Below are 19,322 nucleotides of genomic sequence, written 5' to 3' on the forward strand. Positions count from 1 at the left end.
GTGTTTTAAAATGATAGCATTCTTCCACCCTTCCAACAACATCCTCCCTTCCGCAATAAGAGTAACACGCCACCACCACATCGCTCTACCACCCTTCCAACTCTCCGCCGCTTCCCCTGTACCGGACGGCTTTGGTGCATAAATTAATAAATTTTGCATTGTTTACACTTTCAATCGCAGCTCCGCTGTTTGAGCAGTGGATGGATAGCGGGATGATGGTAAGAAGGGAGAAGGTTATCTTTAACTTGTACGTGTGTGCACATGCAGCAGCAGCAGCAGCAACGGTCCCCGCCAACAGCAAACCCACCACCCTCTGCCACGTATCGGCTCGGGTGTAGATCGCTTTCTTCGATAATTGCACTAACCCCTCGCCCGTCAACGTTTACCGCCCTTCTCCCTTCTACTCCTCCTCACAGTCTGAACGACAAAGTATGGGTGTGTGTGCGACAGAGGGAGAGAGGGAAACATACACACAACCGAAGGGTGATAGAGACGTTGCAACAGAATGTGCCGTCGTTTTAACATCCTCGCGCGCGCGAAATCCGATGCAGCGCTCGAAATGACGAACGAGCGCGCACACAGAGACACACACACACACACACACACACACACACACACACACACACACACACACACACACACACACACACACATACACACACACACACACACACACACACACAATTTCCACCGGATTATGCACTTTTCAGTGCAACGGAGGGTTCCTTTTTGCCAACTTGGAAGGCATGCATAGTTCTATTGTTTTGATTCTAGAGGGCACATGGTGTGGAAAGGGATCGCGCCAGTTGGAGTGCAGTTGTAACAAGAGCCACTCCACAAATACCCCGGAGTGGCAAGGGGAAAGGGTGTTTGCAACAGAGCCGAGGGAGAGAGAGAGAGTGTTTTGTAACTGCTGCGTTCGGGAATTTGCAAAAAGGAAAGAAAAACATGGTGCGTTGTACGGTGAGGAATTATTTCAACGAAAAGGCCTGGAGATAGACACCACCTGAAAGGAAAGCTGGACATAGGCCATGTGTCACGGGGATCGCAATTCATTTTCTCGACAATGAATGAACTACTGATGGGTAATGTTGACAAACAACCGGACTTGGACTCCGATCCGGCTCCGAAAGCTTCGGACAACTCCGGAAGACTCTGGACGACTTTGGATGACTCCGTACGACTTCGGATGACTCTGGAATACTCCGACCCTAGACGACCCCGCACAACTCCAGACGACTCTGGACCCGACTCCGGTCGGCAGGTCCGTCCAGCATTATCCGGAGCCGTTTGGAATCGCTTGGAAGTCGGCGTCAGAAGTCGTCCTGAGTCCTCCGGGATCGTCCGAGATCATCCGGAGTCATCCGGTGTTGCCCGGTGTCGTTCGAAGTCCTTCAGAGTAGAAGTTATCCGGAATCGTCCGGAGTCATCCGGAGTCATCCGGAGTCGTCCGGAGTCGTCCCAAGTCGGAGTCTTTCGAAGTCGTGCGGAGTCGTCCGAAGTCGTCCGGAGTCTTCCGGAGTTGTCCGGAGTCATCAGAAGCCGGAGTCTTCCGGAGTTCTTCATAATAGGAGTTATCCGGAGTCGTCCGTAGTCGTCCGGAGTCGTCCGGATACATCCAGAATCGTCTGGAGTTGTGCGGAGTCGTCTGGGGTCGGAGTATTCTGGAGTCATCCGAAGTCGTACGGAGTCGTCCAAAGTCGTCCAGAGTCTTCCGGAGTTGTCCGGAGTCATCCGAAGTCGAAGTCTTCCGGATTCTTCAGAGTCGGAGTTATCCAGAGTCGTCTGAAGTCGCCCAAAGTCGTCCGGATTCGTCTGGAGTCGGACAACTCCGGACGACTCCAACTCCGAACGTTTGCAACTCCAGACGATTCCAACTCCAGACAACTCCAACTCCGGTCGAAACTAGTGATTCCGACTTAGCCGTCATCGGAATCGGCCTATTAATAGCCGGAGTCAGATCGGAGTCGTGGATGCACTTCAGAGAGCATAAGAGACAGTAAAATGTATTAAAAATGCTCCAAAATTGGTATGCCGAACAACATTTAACTCGTTTGTACAAACTGCCTCCTTAACTCTATTTCCCAAATAACGCCCTAAATATGGCTTAAACTATATCATTCAATCAACATAATTAAACATTCGTCTGCTACTGTGAGTGGGTTTGTTTTCTGTGTGCGCGTGCTTGTGCCATTTTAATTAATATTTCGGCAAAAAGCTACAATTAATAGACGCATATATGCTTACGCCTTAAATAGGCCCCCATTCCCAAACCCGCCCATCAATTTTACCTGAAAGGCATCAGCCGATTGAAAGGCGGCTTTGACGGTTGGACTTCATTTGCTTCACCGTATAGTACACCACCATCAAAACCGGCGTGCCCCGGCCGGCCGTGTTTTGTTCAGCATGATCAGAACACGCACCAACGGTGTGTGTCGGTGCCAGGGATCGCCTGTAATTGATATTTTCCATTAGCGCTAACGTCAACTGTGTGTGGTGTGTGGATGCGGCCGCTGTGGAGCCGAGGAAGTGGTTTAAATTACAAACCGCCAACGCACACACCCCACCACACAGCCGAATGCATGTGCAGCGGGACACAACACGCGGTAGAAAACCTATGCCGCCGCTGCTGTGGAATGTTTAAAAAGGGTAAATAATGCGCGCGCTTCGGGCCTGCCGATCATGCATATCATTACTAGGAAAGCGTTTGTATTAACGGAAGCGAGAGGAAGGAACATAAGGACTTGCTTTTCAAATGGTGGCGCGATGCATCCACAGCACAAAATTACAGAAAAAAGGTTTTATTTCCCATTCCGTTAAATATTGAAAAACTGATGGCGTCGGTACGTTTTCCATCACTCGAAACCGAACAAGTGCGCTTGCAGGGAAGGGAAGCGTTAACGAGGATACGAATACGGGGAATATTAGGACCATGACAACACCACCAGCAGATAGATGTCGTAGCCCACAGAGCTTATTTGAATGTGAATAATCTATCAAGTGATAAAGAGCATTGACTGGGTTGAAGATCCTTGGCGTGGAGCACTAAATGGCGCTTATTTTACTTTGTATGAACTGTAAAATCCCACAATCTAATCTTGCAAGCAACTTGTTTTCGTGAATAGATTACTCCCGACCCATGAAAAAGGTCGGAAATAAATCAGAAACCTCAACCGTGTTCCACCCTGTGAGCAAAGATTGATTTGTAACTAAGTTTTGACTAGAAACAAGCCAAGTTCATATCAACAAACCGTGACCTGGTAAGCCCCTAGAATCAAAACTACACAAAAGAATCAAATATTGATTCCGACGTGCGCTTGGTGGGACAGGACGTTAGCCTCCCTCCCTGTTGGAGTTGGCCGAATCAACCCCAAAAGGTTGCATCTACTCCAAAAAAAAAACGGGGGTGATCGATCACTTTTCCCACTCACGCATGCATGGCATAAACTTTAATCTTATCAGTTTTGGAGGGCAAGCAGAAAAGAAGACTGCCAACAAGCTCCCATTACCAACATCGGGCTCGGTTTGATATTTACGAGAACCTTTACCGATCGTGTTACACAGTAGAGGTTTGTGATTTCAACAAAAAAAAGAAAGGAAGAAATCGAAACACAAACCAAAACTTTTAAAATGCTAAAGGTACAAGCTACAGGCAGTCGCGTCCCCACAAGCGCTCTGCGCCGTTTCCCATCGAATGTCAAACGCAGGGGGAGAACATGTTTCTTTAATTTGAAATTTAGTGAAATATATTCCTTCCGCTGCGCACGGAGGGGGAATGGGGGTTTGGAGAACGAATTAAAATCGCTGCTCTGATCGTGGAGATGCCAAAAGCCAGCAGCAGCAGCTTCACGCTGCGCCTAAAGAAGAGCAGTTAAAGATTACACAAGAGAAACAGCGTGGTGGAAGAACTTGAGAAACAAATGAGGAAGACTGGGGGAGGATGGTGGATTTATTTCAACAGACAAGCATTTAAAATGTAGCAAAAATACAACCCTGCGTGTCTGTCCCCCTCCAAAGGGTCGAAGGATCCAAGTCAACCGAACCCAACACAAAAAAAAAACGAGTCAAAAAGACACACAAGGACAGATAGCGATAGAGGATCGTTCTTCGTTTTTTTGTGCTTCGCTGTTCCCTAGATCTTGTGTCGTTTTCAGGAACCACCCAGGAGGACAAGAGGCAGCGCGGGGATCAAAGTGATATCTTCAGTGAAAGACAACATCCCAATGCGAGTTTGCCTTCCAGCAGCGGTGGTTGGTGGTGGTGTTGGGAGGTTTGATGCTTCGATTAATCAAGCGTCAACCGAAGGAGCATAACGAAGGAGAGAGCCAGAGAACGAACCTTCCTCTTGGCTAGGCCTGTTGTGGACGAGGATCGTGAAGGAAGCTAGGATAGAGAGAGAGCGAGAGAAGGAGAAAGAGAACGAAAGCACGATCAGGTACCGGACGGGGAAGGATAGCGGGTGCACACAAGAGTAAACGAAACCAGACACATAAATATCAACAACCGTGAAGTCAAGTCGAGTCGTCGCAGCAGCACGCCGTGACCGGGACGCGGAGGAGATCCGCCAAGAAAAGAGAGCCTACACCATCGACAAGGGAGGAGAGAGAGAGAGAGAGAGAGGAAAGGAGGGAAACGCAGCAGAAAGGGCTGCGCGCATGAGCAATTAAATGTGTGTGGCGTGTCTTTTTCTTCTTTCTTTTTGCCTTCTTCCTTTCCTTCTCTTGTGGTCTCTTGCTTGCTTGTAGCATACACACAGAGACAGCCCCATAGACACAGACACAACTGGAAAGCGCAAGCTACACAGCACAAAAAAGGGGTAGCAGCATAAGTTGAAAATCAGAAGGCAGCATAAAAACATCGCCTTAAACGAGCACTGGGGAGGACACGAAAGGCCTGCGAAGCGGGGGGGTCCGTATTTAAGCAGCGATTATCAAGTCAGTCGCGTTGCGTCGTTTGTGGTAAGAAAAGTGGGGGTTCCTTCTTCAATCTCTTGCAGCCACCAAGTCAAGGTTTCTTCGTGTTCTCGGTTGAAGGAGAGAGAGAGAGAGAGAATGACACTCCAGCATTACACCGTATGTCTGTAAGTTGAGAAAAGGAAATCCAAGTTGAAGCCCGATGCCGTGTGTGAGCATGAGCATATGCACGATTGGAAACGGGGAACACACAACACAAACTCGAACTGCCTTCAGAGCCATCACCACACATGCAACAACCTCGCGCTGTGGGGCGAGAGACATATAGACTGGACACGCTGGTGGACCGTCCAGAAAAGGGCATCCATCCATCAGGGGCGAAGAAACGCCCGATCCGCGGGTAACGGAACCTCCTCCTCCTGCTCGCGGACCTCCTTGGGGTCCTCTGCTCCGGGTGTGCTGAAATGAATGACATCTGGGACGTTTTTGAAATGGGTCGGCGGGACTGGTTAAGCATAGCGTGCACAACACACCCCGCACACGCCCTGGACACTACTCTAGGCAACACAGGCAAAAAAAAATAAAGGCAACAGAACCAACACCCAGAGACAACCGGGTGCTGCCCCAGACGAACTGAAACGTAAATTTCTATTTTTGACATTTTTCAACAATATGTGTATAACAGACACATACGCACACACGACCGCCTGCGTACATGTTTTTTTTTTAAAGGTTCTTGTTTGCTGTGGTACATATTCCAACTCTGCCACACCACTCCACTACGCCAGCCAGCCAGCCAGTGATATCAACAAAACCCCATGACTTGATAGCGCTTTCCAACGGGTCCACACGGTCCCCCCCCCAACAACTGATAACGCTTGATCACCCCGCCTGTGTGTGTGTGTGTGGGTAGGACCGATCGGCCGTGTAATACGGTTGAGTTTCGGGTCAAATATTGTTGCCGATTGATAATCTGTGGAGCGTAAAAGTGTAAACAAACAAACACTGGTGCGGACACCCGAGGGCGTTAGTCACACATTGGCCCTCTAGACCAACTGGGTTTTGCCCTGGGGGCGCATAGAAACAACACGGAGACACGGCCACTGCCGCTGCAGACCATCGAGCAGACGATTGTGTAAAATTACGGCACCGTTATCAGGCAAAACCACTGCGAAAGTTTATCTGGAAATTATCAAACGCTTTGCACGAAACATTTCGAGGCCCACACGTTTTCAGTAGTTTTGTGGCGAAAGTTGGTGACGATACAAAGAAGTATTGAGGAATAGCTTGACGAAAGGAATTCAATTTGTCATCAAAAATAGGATCTTTGACCCACTGGGCTCGAACGGTGGGTATTCATCGCAAGATAAGATTAGATCGCAACGATAAGCAGACTTTTCAGCAGAAAAAAATCAATTACAAATTTTAATCCAATTTGAAGAAGGTCTTTTGAAATTTCTTGTACCGTCGACGCACTGTGTGACTCTCTTAGTTGATGATATCATACCTTCAGTATTTCGTTGCCCCAAAAAAAGACATGATTAAAAAAGCATCAAACTCATCAAGCAAAACGGTAATAAATTTTAATAAAACATAACCCCTTTTTGGCCTACCTACAAGCACTAAAACAACCCCCTGTATAAAGAGTGATGGGTCGAAAAAAACAAACCTCCGCCTAAATTAGCGCATAATGCTGCAAAAAATGCTGCGGCCATTACTGAGATGGAGATGGAAAGAACAGGGGAGGAAGACAGGTTATTGTCCATTAATTAATAATAGAATCATAAAGCTTGTTTTTGTTCCCTGCGGGCCGTATAAAGCAAACGGAGCGTGCATGAGCGGCGCAGGGCGACTCCGAAATCGTTTCCACATGATCCTCGCGCTCTACCCTCCCAATATGTGCGCTTGTGCGCCCATATCGGGGGACCTTTTCCGCTCCCACAGCGTGTACAAACACAGAAGACACAATTGGAACCGCCAAACATGAAAATCAATTAGCTTCGCGTTTGTGGCCACAGCATATGCCAACACAGTGCCAAAGCGCCTCCGTGTCCGTGTCATTTCGCATTAGGAACGTTTTGCGGGGTGCGACGAACAAAAAGGCCCAAGAAGAGAACGAAAGGGAGAGAAAGAGAGGCAAGGTTCTGGAGGGGAAAAGAGGGCATATAAGAAAAAAGCAATTCTGCTGCACACGCACGTAATGAAGTGCCGTCTGGTGAATTAATTCAAGACCGCGCGCGCACCAATGACCGCAGGATGCCGGGTCAACATGGTTGGTGCTGCTGTCCCCATACAGTGGTGGGTTCTGTGTGTGCCACGCAAGCACTTCATCAAACATACATAAACATTACATATATTGAAGGTCCGGCGAGACGGCCCACCGAACTTCTACGAAGGGACGGATCAAGACTGGGGAAAAGTGTGCCCGACAAGCGGTATAGACCCACCAAAACGGCCAAATTAAAATCCCTTTCCATACCGAAATGCGCTTCTACCCAGTCAGCAGCCATATGTTGGAGCTGTGGATTCTTCCCTTGGTCCTTGCCAAACGCAAGCGCCACCCGACGACGAACCTCCACCACCAAAAGAAGCCCTCCTGGCATTATTGTTCTTGTGGACGGGCGCGGGCCTTCGTTTGATCAGCACATGATGGAGTAATGGATATATTAATGCCCCTCTCTCCCCAGACAACACACACACACGGGGGTTGTCCCATCCATCCACTAGGGGACACGAAGCCAGAACAGTCGCCGGGCTGTTCATAAATTCATCACAGCACCACAGCACAACCAAACATATACACAACACGATCTCCATTCCATTTTTTTGTGCGCAAAGGCACGCAAAGAAGGGATATGGGAATGAATACCCAATGAGACGGAGACCTCCCCAACCTCCCCAGAACAAAAAAAAAACTCCTGACTGTGCGGGTGTGTACAAAGGAGTCGTACACATCGGCAAACATAACCAATTCGTTTAAGTAAAGCCTTCTCGGGGCAGGGGGGAGCCAAAGCCACAGAGAGAGAAAAAAGGGAAAAGAGCAACTCTTCAAGATTCACGAACGCGCTCCAACAAAGTGTGTGTCTTTGGGGCGATGAGTTTAGCCACATCTTCACGGCAAGTCTTCGGTGAGGGGTGCTCCGTCTTGTGTTCGATATTCTCTAATCCCTCCATTTCATTCTCCAACTCCCATCCTTCCCGTCAAACTTCAAACCAGTCTCGGGGATGGGAACGACCAGAATATGGGAGATGTTACCTCTCCTTCAAGTAGTAGCTACAGCCAAGCCGCAGCCATCAATCTGCCTGCTGTTGCTCCAAAGACGGTATAAGCAATACAAACAACAACCAGCTCCACCGTTTTGGATCTTCCCCGCCCGGCCCTTATCATATCATCCTCTCCTCAAACTACTCCCCGGTGTGTTTTGTTGTTACGACCTATCTCGCCGAACTTGCCAGCAGAACTTGCTCCTCTCGACCGCCATAAATAATGCTGCTCTGGTCGGTCGTTCTAAGGCTGTGGTGTGGTGGTGCGGACGGTTGTTCCACAAACAGAGTTGATCGGGGAGAACTTCTTTGAAAGCTCGCTGATCCAGGCGTTGTGCCTTTTCTTTCGTTGTCGTTGTTGCTTACACCTTCCTGCTACGCGCTGCTGTGGAGAACTCCCAAAAAGCTCGCACAAAGGGAGCGCGCGCACACGGTTGTGTTATCTCCCTGTTTTTTTCGCTTTCTCCCGTGTTTATCGTGCTCCGGGTAGGGGTTTGGTTTTATTACGTCGCAGGCGCATTTACCAAAACGTGCCTAATGCTTTTTGGAGCAATACAAACACACAAACACACACGCGCACACACCTGTTACTAGTGTGAGGTACTTCTCCTCCCCTTTGGACCATCATCTCTTTTTTTGCTTTGCTTTTATGGTTCCCCAAAGGTTTCGGTGGACGCATTACCTTCGCATCGGGGATCGATGTATTCGCTGATCTCGAAAAAGGGATTTTGACACGGTTTTTGGAGGTTTAAAAATAGCGTCCTAAAACCCCCGCTGGAACTCAATTAACGCCCAGTGTGTCCAGATCATGGCGCAAAACAGAAGAAAAAAAAATGCCTAACAACGTGTCGGGATGAAGCTTTCCAATTATACGTCACACCAACGAATGGCTTCCAGTTGACACAATCTTTGCCCGAGGGAACGAACAACGAGGTCGATGTAAAACAGATTTCAAATTTGATTGCTAAATATAACCGTGAGCCTCACAGCCTCTGGAAGGGATTTCGTTGTGATGGGAGAAGTAATTTTGGAGCAAAGTTCTTGGTTCTGTCAGATGTTTGCAAAGAACATGGGGCATGTAATTGTAATTTGGTGAATTGTTGGGAGCTCTTTGCAAGATGCGTTTATAAGACTTAAAATTTGAAAATGTACCCAGTCTAACGGCATCTTAGCTAAGAACACGTAGTACGGTAAAGCATGTTCTGTTTGTATATAAGAAGATAAGGTAACCTCAAAGTCCTTAATGAGTTCGATGGACATTGTGATTGAAAGCGTTCCAATCCTACATTGGAAATCTGAAATGTCGTAAACATCCCGAGAGGTCCTAACGAAAATCTCAAAACCTTAACCAGTTTCTCCAATGATGTTGTCCGAAGACGCCCAGTCATATTCCATTCGATCAACAAGTGCCAAATACAGAGTTCCGAGAGTGTCTTGTGATAGAGAGATCCGAGAGGTCTTCAATGACACGTGCAAATGCCAATCCGCGTAATACTGGAAGGTTTAGTGCAACAAACAACTGACTTAACACCCTTTGACCGAATTCCAGACTATTATAGGCTTTCACAAAAGGATAGATCAATCGTGCACACTTCAGGAGGCAAGCCCCCAAGAAGTACCATCATACAGGCACACACATGCTATCAGCGGATATTTCCAGTCACCTCATCAGTGGATCACACTTCACATTTCCCTCCGATTTAATGATAATCCCAAAAATCAAAAAACACCTTCCCACCCACTTCAACACATATATGCCCAGCCGGATTTATACATTAATCCTTCGCAAATCGCATTAGGGTGCAGAGCTCCGGGAAGTCTCTCTCTCTCACACTCTGGAGCAGCTCGCCGCACCATCGAGGAGGTTGGGTTTCCGGTGAACTCACAAAACGCACTGCTGCATTCCAAAGTTATTGCCTAAGCTCCATCGCTTCCCCCACCTCCCCCCTCCCCACCACATCGGGTACTTTGAATTGCGTTTGGCAGAATTGCTGGAACCCGCTGTCGCAGGATGCAGGACGAGGGCCGTAGTGTAATTCGCACGAAGGTGAGGGTGGCTGGAGATGGGGGCTGTTCAGTTCCACGGCCTAAATGCCAGTACCGAGTAATAATAATTACACATCCCGGGGCCCTTGGGTTGCATATGTGTGTGTGTGTGTGTGCGTGTGGAAAGAGCAGCAACTTTCTTCCTTGGTAATGTGTGACCTAACAAACGGCTCGCGAGAGAAGGAGAGAGTGAGAATGAGAGCGAGAGAAAGAGAGAGAGAGAGAAAGTAGGTAAGGCGATCCCCGTCTGCAGAACAGAACGGTTCCGGGAAAACCGGAGTCCATGCCGGATTGCCAGAACCGTTGCCAGCGTCATCGTGCAGCAGCAGCAGCAGCGTGGCACAAACCAAAACAACAGGCACACACACACACACACTCTGGTGCTGTTCTTTTTGTTTTACTTCACTTTCGTCCCCCATGTTCGCCCGTACATTGCGTTCCACGAATGCAGTTTTAAGCGAAAGCCACGACTGCCCTGGCATGACCTCGAAGAGACACGTGGGTGGGTGGGTGTGAGTGTGTGGCGCACTCGTGTGGGCGTGAGCAGTTTTTCAGCCGAGCGCTCCTCTTCAGGGGATTGAAAATTTGATTTTTGCGTTCGAGTCACACACACACACACACACAGAAACACACTGAGAGAAAAGGAAAAAAAGGACCAAGCAATTATCCTTCGGAGGGGGAAAAAACAACAAGAAACAAAAACATTGTTTGCATTAGCGGTTGTTCCTGCTAATTGACCCCGAGAGCCCGTCCTCTGACCGCTCGTGCACACACACACACACACACACACACACACACACACACATACACACATTGGGCATCGATAGGCATGACATCCTTCGATCGATTAGACGAAGGGATGGAGAAGGCTCGAGCCATTACAGGGCCGAAAAAAAGGAACCTTACCGACGAAATCGACGTTTACTCCGTCTTACATTCTCTGTTGCTCTCGCTCGGAGCGCATTTTCCACCTTCACTCTCTCTCTCTCTCGCTCTCTCTCTCTCTTTTGTTGTACACCAACCTGATGCTTCTGTGTGATTTTCGCTGCTTGTTTGATGTTTGTCCTTTTTTCCTTCTCGATTGTATTTGGCCTACTACTGTTGCTCTCTCTCTATCTCTCTCTTTCTCGCAATACTCTTCCATCGTATCATCTGGATTGACGGAACCGGATGATGGCGACGGCCGTGCAATATGATCCTGGAATTGATACATACACATACACACACTTTGGGTATTACGACATCCCCCCCCCACACACACACACACAGGCACAGAGCTCCTCTTAAGGGATGATTTTTCCGTCAGCCACCCAACGGTTTTTTTGTTACACATCCGCTCAGTCGTTTTTCTCTCAACCTGTAACTCTCTCTCTCTCTCTCTCTCTCTCTCTCTAGCTGTTCCCTTGCCCTTCCACAGGACATACTGAGCTGGTAGGGAAAAACGGCCACCCTATTCCTCGCATCCTTCGATGGCGACGGCGCTCCCGGGAAAATTACACCCAACTCGAACCTGTCCGAAACGTGTCTCACAACAGCGCAACCGATGGCCTTTTTCCCGTCCACACACACACACACACACGAACAGGTGACCAACACCGTGGTACGAGACAAATCGGAAGGGAGGCCTTTTCCTTCGTTCATTCAGCTCATTCTATTACTGGGAAGCAGGGCCGCTTTTCCACACTCTGCTGCCCCCCTCGTGCCAAGCCCGGGGGACCTGAGACACTGTGCTGATGGATTTTGACAGGGCACACACCACCATCATCGTAGGCGCGCAGCAGCGAACAAAAAACGGTGGGGTGAAATACACTTACAGCGCACATATACAAGCGCGCGCGCACACACACACATTACAGCATTTACACCCGAGCAAGCGTTCGCGCACACGCGGGGAGCAACAGCAGCGGACGATTTTCCCGGAACCCGAAATGTTTACGTGCAGTTCAAGGAAAATGCCCAACGATCTAACATACAGAGAGAGAGAGAGAGAGGGGAGGAGAGGAGCATCGAATGGGGTGGCGGCACGTGTCTTGATGCTTTTATGCTATTATAAACAGGCACACATAGGCACACATGGGGTTTAATTCCATAACTTACGCCGCGTAGTTTGCGCCGTGTTGCAGTGCACTTGGAAAATCGGGCTGGAAAAACTCACCTTTCTCAGCTCGCCCGTGGTGCTGCTCGTCCGCTCTCGACCTGTGCTGATTGACAACGGCCTGCTCCGCCTCTCATGGCTTGTGCTACGGGGCTGATGGCTGATGGAAATGATGTTGTACGACGACGAACCCACACACGCACACACAGACCAAAACTTTGCAATTTTTTCGGAACAATTTCGGAACAATTTCTACATGCAACGCAACACACATTCACTTTGGGATTGGGATGAAATAGACACGATTTGGGGATTTTCCTTCTCAACGCCTGCTTAACCTTTTTTCCTTCGAAATTCACATAGGCACAAACACACACATACACACGCGCGCACACTAACAGGACGTTCTTCAAACACAACGACACAATAACAGCAATGGCAACAACAATACTGCATCCACGGGGCCACCCCGTAGGTGGATGTAGAGGATATACGGGTGTGTGTGTGTGTGTGAGTGTTTTTTGTTGTAAACCTCCTTCGGTTCTAGAGCTGCCCTGTACACCAAAGGGAGACTTCTCGCTTCCGGATCTAGGAAGGAAGCCCGGAGCGTGCAGCCGAGTGAGCTTAACCTCCGAGCACTCCCCGCGCTCTTCCCACTCTTACTGCGTCGTTTCCACTGCCACTGTTTTGCCCCTTTCCAAACCCTTTGCAGCCTAGCACGGTGCAGCGTAGGTGGGAAAGGAATGGAAAAACACAACCATATCACACACCCGCACACAACCACACACACGCGCGTACGGGATGAAGCTTTACGGACGCTCTGCCCTAGGTTGCATTCCACCGAAAAAGGACGTTCACACACCCACACACGCACACACTCTCACCACGAACGCATCTAGAACGAACTTGCAGCACCAACACTATACATACACGCACACATACAAACGGAGCGCACGTTAAAAAACCCGGAATCCTTGTATAGACAGACAGAGGAGGGGTGCGTTTTGTAAAATCCAATCAATTGCTCCGTTTGCTGCTAAACAACAATTGTTCCGTTACCGTCAGTTTCCCTCAGGGCGAAACACTTTCCTGATCCTGCAATGCGCAGGGAAGCTTGCGGTGGTGGTGTGTGTGTTAAATTTGCTCCACCAAGCGCGAGCAAACGCAAAAACACGACTGTGCGTCCGCTTGTGGTATTTCGTTCTGTCAGACTGAGGTTGTTTTGGTTCGAGCGCTGTCAGCGGTCCCGCTCAACCCGGTCGGGGTATAAACGCGCGCCCGGAGCGCGTACCCAGTGGGCAAAGTTTGACGTCTGAGGATTGGTGCGGGTGCTGACAGCACTGGAAGCGAGCAGTCAGATAAGGGTCATATAACGAAATGAAAGAAATAGATCCAATAGATGAATGACATTTTAAAACGTTTTTTTTGTTTTTTTTTTATTATTCTGTTACACTGCTTCTGAACTGCAGTAAGGCAATGCTGGCGTTTCGTGACATTATGATCGAAGGAGGCCATACATTTGTGCTAACACATAGACGGTCGGACAGATAGAAAGTGTCGCCAAAAATTGTTACAACTCATCGTTATATTGCTATCCTTTTCTCGCAATGTGTTTCAACAAGTTTCATCTAATCATGACCTATATAGCCTTCTAACTTTCTGAGCAAAAACCTATATGAATGGTCGTGTGTTCAGATACGTGGGTATCAACACCAACAACCATTACTTAAATCTCACTTGCTTCAGTGTTGGTAGTTTCCTTTGGAGTTTAGTATTTAAACAATCGTATCGCCGTTCTAGTTCTAGCGATGCATAACTTCAATGCGAAACCATACAACAGTACAGAGGAAATGAGAAAGCTCTCCTCCAAGCGATGAAGCTCAACTGGTTGGGGTATCCCACCAACAGATAGCGCCACCAGCTTTTTTGCTATTTTTAGAATGCATGAGTCGTTTGCCGTCTGCTAAACGAAGTCTTTCTATATTCCGTTTAGGTAGAGAACTTGAGTCGACTAGAAGCTGTTTAGTGGTCGTTTAGTGGATTTGTGGCACTTGGGTAGTGCATACAAAATGTATGTCCTACCGGGCAGATTATGGTTCGATGAATGAAACATGGCATTTGCTCGAACATCACTAATCATTTCGTTTTATTACAGGATAATGCCTCCACAGGGCAAAAAAGAGCTCGAGCAGAGCCAATTGTAAGTATTATTACAGCGCCTACCATACAGCGTATTTAATTATACTATTTACACTGTTTTGCGGATCAGTGTCGAATGTGAACGGCATTATTGAACAATCGTGAGAAGTTTCTTAACAGCTCTGCTGTCGCAAATCATGATAGTTGTTGAAAAACATGTGTGTGTGTGTGTTTGTTTATTTGTCTGAAAATTATTAATCATTTCGTTTTATTACAGGTGAGAATCCGCCGGATCTGCTTGCCAGGTCAAGCACCAACAGTAAGTATTACTGTAAAAACCAATCACCCATCGTTTTGAATCATTTAAGGCTGCAAATACACGACCCGTGTTTCCGCGTAATGTCATTCGCGTTTCCGTTGTAATGAAATGTCATTCGAACGCACTACCAGGGAAACGCGCAGCGATATTCTTGCTTTGCGGATCTGTTATACGCGTTGCAACGCACCCGCGGAAACGCGCGTCCTATATTTGCGGCCTACTGGAATAAGTTAAAATCTCATCTGCCCAAGTACAAACGCAAAAATGTGTGTTTTTTTTGTTGTAGATAACGTATGAAAGTTGCCGGGACAACCGCTACACGGATTTTGGGCAACAGCAACAGTTTGGGCAAACGTGGCCGCTAGAAGACGATCTAGCTACAGCCGTCTGTGCTAATTGTGGTCGGCTCATTGTCCTATGATAAATAAGGGTAAAAAAAATAAAATATATGTGTAAAAATCACTTATAGTCTGGGTTAGTCAGTCTCGCATGTCAGTTTCGAAAGTAAACATTGTTATTCACCGCATGCAAAATGTTGTTCCACATCGTTCTGACATTTCATTTCCATCGCAATAATTTTTAATTTCTACAGCATGATTTTCAACACGACTCAAGCTGGATTGAGTTTGACAGTTATTGTTATGTGTAGAAAATCATGCGTTCAAACTAAAATTTTATTTTCAAGCAAATACACCATTTGACAGCTGTTGAAAAACATAATGGATGCGATGATTAACAACGTTTACATTCGAAACTGACTTGTGAAACCCTGTATGTACTTTTTACCATACTTGTTACCGAGATTTTCAGCCATTTTGCGTGGAAGTGGAAGGAACTTGTGCGCAAGCTGGGTTATACTTTTTACCGAACCGCGTATCTCGAATTTCCGTGTACGTCGAATTGCGCCGTTTCGAATCAAAATATAGCTAATTTTCGTGTGAGTTTGCATGTAATGCGGCAACCCTATATTTTGTTTGTTTGTGTTCAATCGCTTTTGCGCTGTATTCTTGCCTAATGTGGAAAGGCCTTTAGTGCTGGAAGGTTGCTCAACCCTGCCGCCAAAAGCTTTTGCCAAGAATTTATCCTCAGCATTGAAAAAGCTTACCTAAAGCTACACTACCATTGTACATAGCGCCCTCTACAAAAAAAGGCTTTTATCCTGAGCTTTTCAGAAAACGTGCTGTAGTTTCGTTATTAAAATTGAGTATCTAGCGATAACCGTTGCTGGTTAAGATCTGGTTGTATCATTAGTGGGCTTGGCTTTCAGTGACTTACTGAGTACACATAGTAGAATAGTCAGTCCTATGTATGGGGACACAGTCCATTTGGGGTATGAGCCCATTACGGGCATGTTGTTAAGTCGTACGCGTTGACGACTGTATCATCAGACCGACCCGATAAATGAATAATCATTGGTACTTGTTTATTAACACTTTTCTTGGTTTGAATAGAAAAAAGTGAAATAAAAAATATGGATTAATGGAAAATGGTAGGATTAAAACAAAGTAGAAACTGAAACGAATAATGTAGCATTATCATTACTACAACATGTACAAAAAAGTCATGTTATAAAAAAAACCAAAACTAAGGAATTTACGCAAATCAGTGCACTGCAATCTCGCGTACCGTGTGGCTTGCGGCCAAAAGGTTTCTCGGGCAACGTTTCCCATTGCTCTCTTGTTTGATTTGGTTACGCGGTGGCATTTAACTACTGCATTTTTCATACCATTTTGTTTAAAAAGAGAAATAATTTCAAATACGTATCACGCTACTGTCAGAACCACAGAACAGGAACGCTCTTGGCAGGGGGAACGAAATCGAAAATGTGAAACTTTCGCTTGAAACTTTATTGTGCGTTCAATATTTTATGAACGGAATGAACCTGCCACCCACGAGCGGCAATGTTGGAACAGTATAAACATTTTGAACGAATAAAAAAATGTACAACGAGAAAAAAAGATTACAAAACGGACATGAAAAATACAACCCCACCGCAAAGGATGAGCTTTTGTTTCTAACATTTTACGACCCATAAGTATCTGGCATTTTATGACTTTAAGCATAATGAAGGAATGTGTGTGTGTGTGTGTGTGTGTGTGTGTGTGTGTGTGTGTGTGTGTGTGTGGGGATGTGCATGTGGTGTATGATTTTTTGTTTCTCTCCTGCCGCCAATTGCATAGCCAATGTGTGTCCATTTTTTTTATGTTTAACTTAAAGATCACCCCGGCCCGAGTCACATACGACGCCCTGAACGGCATCCTTTCGTTTGCATAGGAAACATTGCACCAACCCCACGCAGTGTGTGTGTACATTGTAGCCAATGTAGCATTGCAATTTTCTCTAGCCCCCGTTCAACACTCGACACTCCAGTGCCCGGGCGAAGTGCACAATGGGGGAGCACTCCTCGGGAATACGATGGAGCCAACTGGTGGTTTCCACTCCAAACAGGGAAAAGGACGTTTGGAAGGACAATATTCTTCATCATATTTTATGACCACTTCAGCGTCATAAAGCACCGCTTGCATAGCTTGTCGAGTCGTGCCCACTGTGGTAGTCGGTTTTGAGTGAATCCCGGAATCCAAAACAGGATAGGACGGGTGACGGTGGCTAACATTTTAAGATTGATGGTTAAGTGCAAGCGCCGTGCCGATGCGCCGATCTGGGAAAACACATAAATGGAAATTTGATAGACTTCAATATTTTTTTTCGGGTAGCTCGGGTGTGTGTGTGTGTTTTGGGTGCAACTGACTGGGATGAAATGTTTACGATGCACACTTACAGTAACGGGTGGATTAAAATGTATTTGCCAAAGCGCATTTTGTTTTGAGATTTAAGTATATTTTTCGTTCGAACTGACGCCTTAGTACTAGTAAAGATGGTGGAAGATGGAGGAAAAAATGAAACGGTTCTAGAGACATTTTGTGACATTTTCATTAAATAGGGAAAAATGCGCCTAAAAGTATGCAATTTACATAACAAAATCGTCATAGAATGATATAATTGATTATTTTGTTCAAATGCTGTATTTCTAATGTAAATGTTATAGTCCTTTATAGCATTATTGTATTTTTAACCACATCTATAGTATCCTCATTCAGTAAGGAGAATAATAATCCTGTGTTGCTTTATGCCAGCAATAAGACAAAAATAATTGCGAACCTTTTTTCATAGCAAACTCTTTTTCTGCGGCGAGGGTGTTTATGTGTTTCACTGCATTTCCATTTATTGGAGAATTGCATTACAACTTTCATTACGTGGTTGTACGCTATCTACACCCACTTCCAGCTGCTGCTTTATCCCCTCAGCTCTTACCGTTTGATTGGTTCCACTTTACTCCCGCTTTGAACAAGTGGAAGCAATAAAATCCACCAACGGTTCCAAAAAAATCAAGCGAAACAGGGCGACGAACCATCGCAACATCGCATACATACGGAAACGAGTTTTCCCCCTCTCTAGCTGAAGCTATTTTTTGTTCTTTCTATTTTAAGAATTGCTCAATCTTGAATTTTTCCCCTCAAAACGCTTATCTTTCAGGTAGATCCACGTATCGTAAGGGTGCGAGAGCGGTGCGGCAAGCAGAGTAATGGCCAATTCGCTTGTTTTCCGGGCGAGCTGTGGTGAAGGGCAAATCACGGCTAGGCCCCTGGATGCCCAGAAACAACGACTGCAACGAAGGCAGCAAAAAACGCAAAAAGCCACCAATCGTCACATTCTCCTGCAGGCGGGAGGGTTTTCTCCAGTGCTTCACAAAGTAGCGAATAAAAAACCGAACGAACCCCTAACTTCTTACCTTGCTATTCATTGCAAAACTGCTACACTGTGAGAGGGAAAGTTTTAGAGGCTGGTTCCCCTCCATCTGTACATTTTCACGTGCCGGGATATTCGTCCTCCTTCCAACCAAGCCGTTGCTCGAACAGTGCGAGGTGAAAGTGGCTCAGCAAAAGTAAAATAGATGGTGTGAACTTGAAGCGGTTCCACACTTCCCTTTTACCGGTTGGGAATCAGCCCTGGGTACCTAAGCTCGTTATGGGTTCGTACCTCTTCCCAAGGAGTACTCTCCCGACCACTGGGTGCTTCCGGGTTTCGGGACTACAACCAGCGCACGGTACAGACGACTACACTCTGCGGAGGCTGCGATTTTCATAAGTGATTTGTGGGATGCGGACGAAACGTGCGAAAGTGCGTTGTTTCGGAAGTTGCTCCGTAGCTGGGTGGGAAAAATGCGGCAAAGAAAGCAGGAATCGAGTCCTCCTGCAGGGTGAGGCCTCCCATGCGTCCTTCCTTTGCCGTCCCGTTTTACAAAACAACAGAGACGTTCATCCAAATTTATTTACGTTGAGATTAGAAAATTTATTTATTTATTTATTCATGCAACAAGAAGTTTCACTTTCAGAAGGGGGGAGGGTCGTGGAGATTTCTTTTCCCACCGTTAAAATGCGGGATGAAAATACGGGTGAAAAAACACGGGAAGAGGGATTTTCTTTTTGTATTACTTCCAAAGGAAGAGGACGTGACAAACGCAATGGCTAGATAGTCGCTCTAACCA

The 19,322-nt window shown here is 46.8% G+C and overlaps 1 protein-coding gene and 1 long non-coding RNA gene across 3 annotated transcripts in view; one reads left to right on the top strand and one right to left on the bottom strand.

Annotated features, from left to right (window-relative positions):
- The window catches only part of LOC120900074 (tyrosine-protein kinase hopscotch), a 31,486-nt gene extending 17,968 nt beyond the window's left edge, over positions 1-13,518 (bottom strand). The window contains exons 1-2 of one of the 2 annotated variants that reach the window (XM_040306628.1): positions 12,379-13,518; positions 11,246-11,421 (exon numbers count right to left, since the gene is read on the bottom strand). The gene's annotated coding sequence lies outside the window, so the exon portion shown is untranslated. The remainder of the gene's footprint in view (positions 1-11,245; positions 11,422-12,378) is intronic. The other variant, XM_040306627.1, reaches the window with a different exon arrangement.
- Positions 13,519-15,104: 1,586 nt separating this feature from the next.
- On the top strand, positions 15,105-18,558 carry LOC120903581. Its single transcript, XR_005739619.1, has 2 exons — positions 15,105-15,206; positions 18,311-18,558. It is a non-coding gene; the product is annotated as an uncharacterized LOC120903581 (long non-coding RNA).
- Positions 18,559-19,322: the final 764 nt, after the last annotated feature.

Source organism: Anopheles arabiensis, chromosome 3 (assembly GCF_016920715.1).
Source record: "Anopheles arabiensis isolate DONGOLA chromosome 3, AaraD3, whole genome shotgun sequence".
In the NCBI taxonomy this organism is placed as follows: domain Eukaryota; kingdom Metazoa; phylum Arthropoda; class Insecta; order Diptera; family Culicidae; genus Anopheles; species Anopheles arabiensis.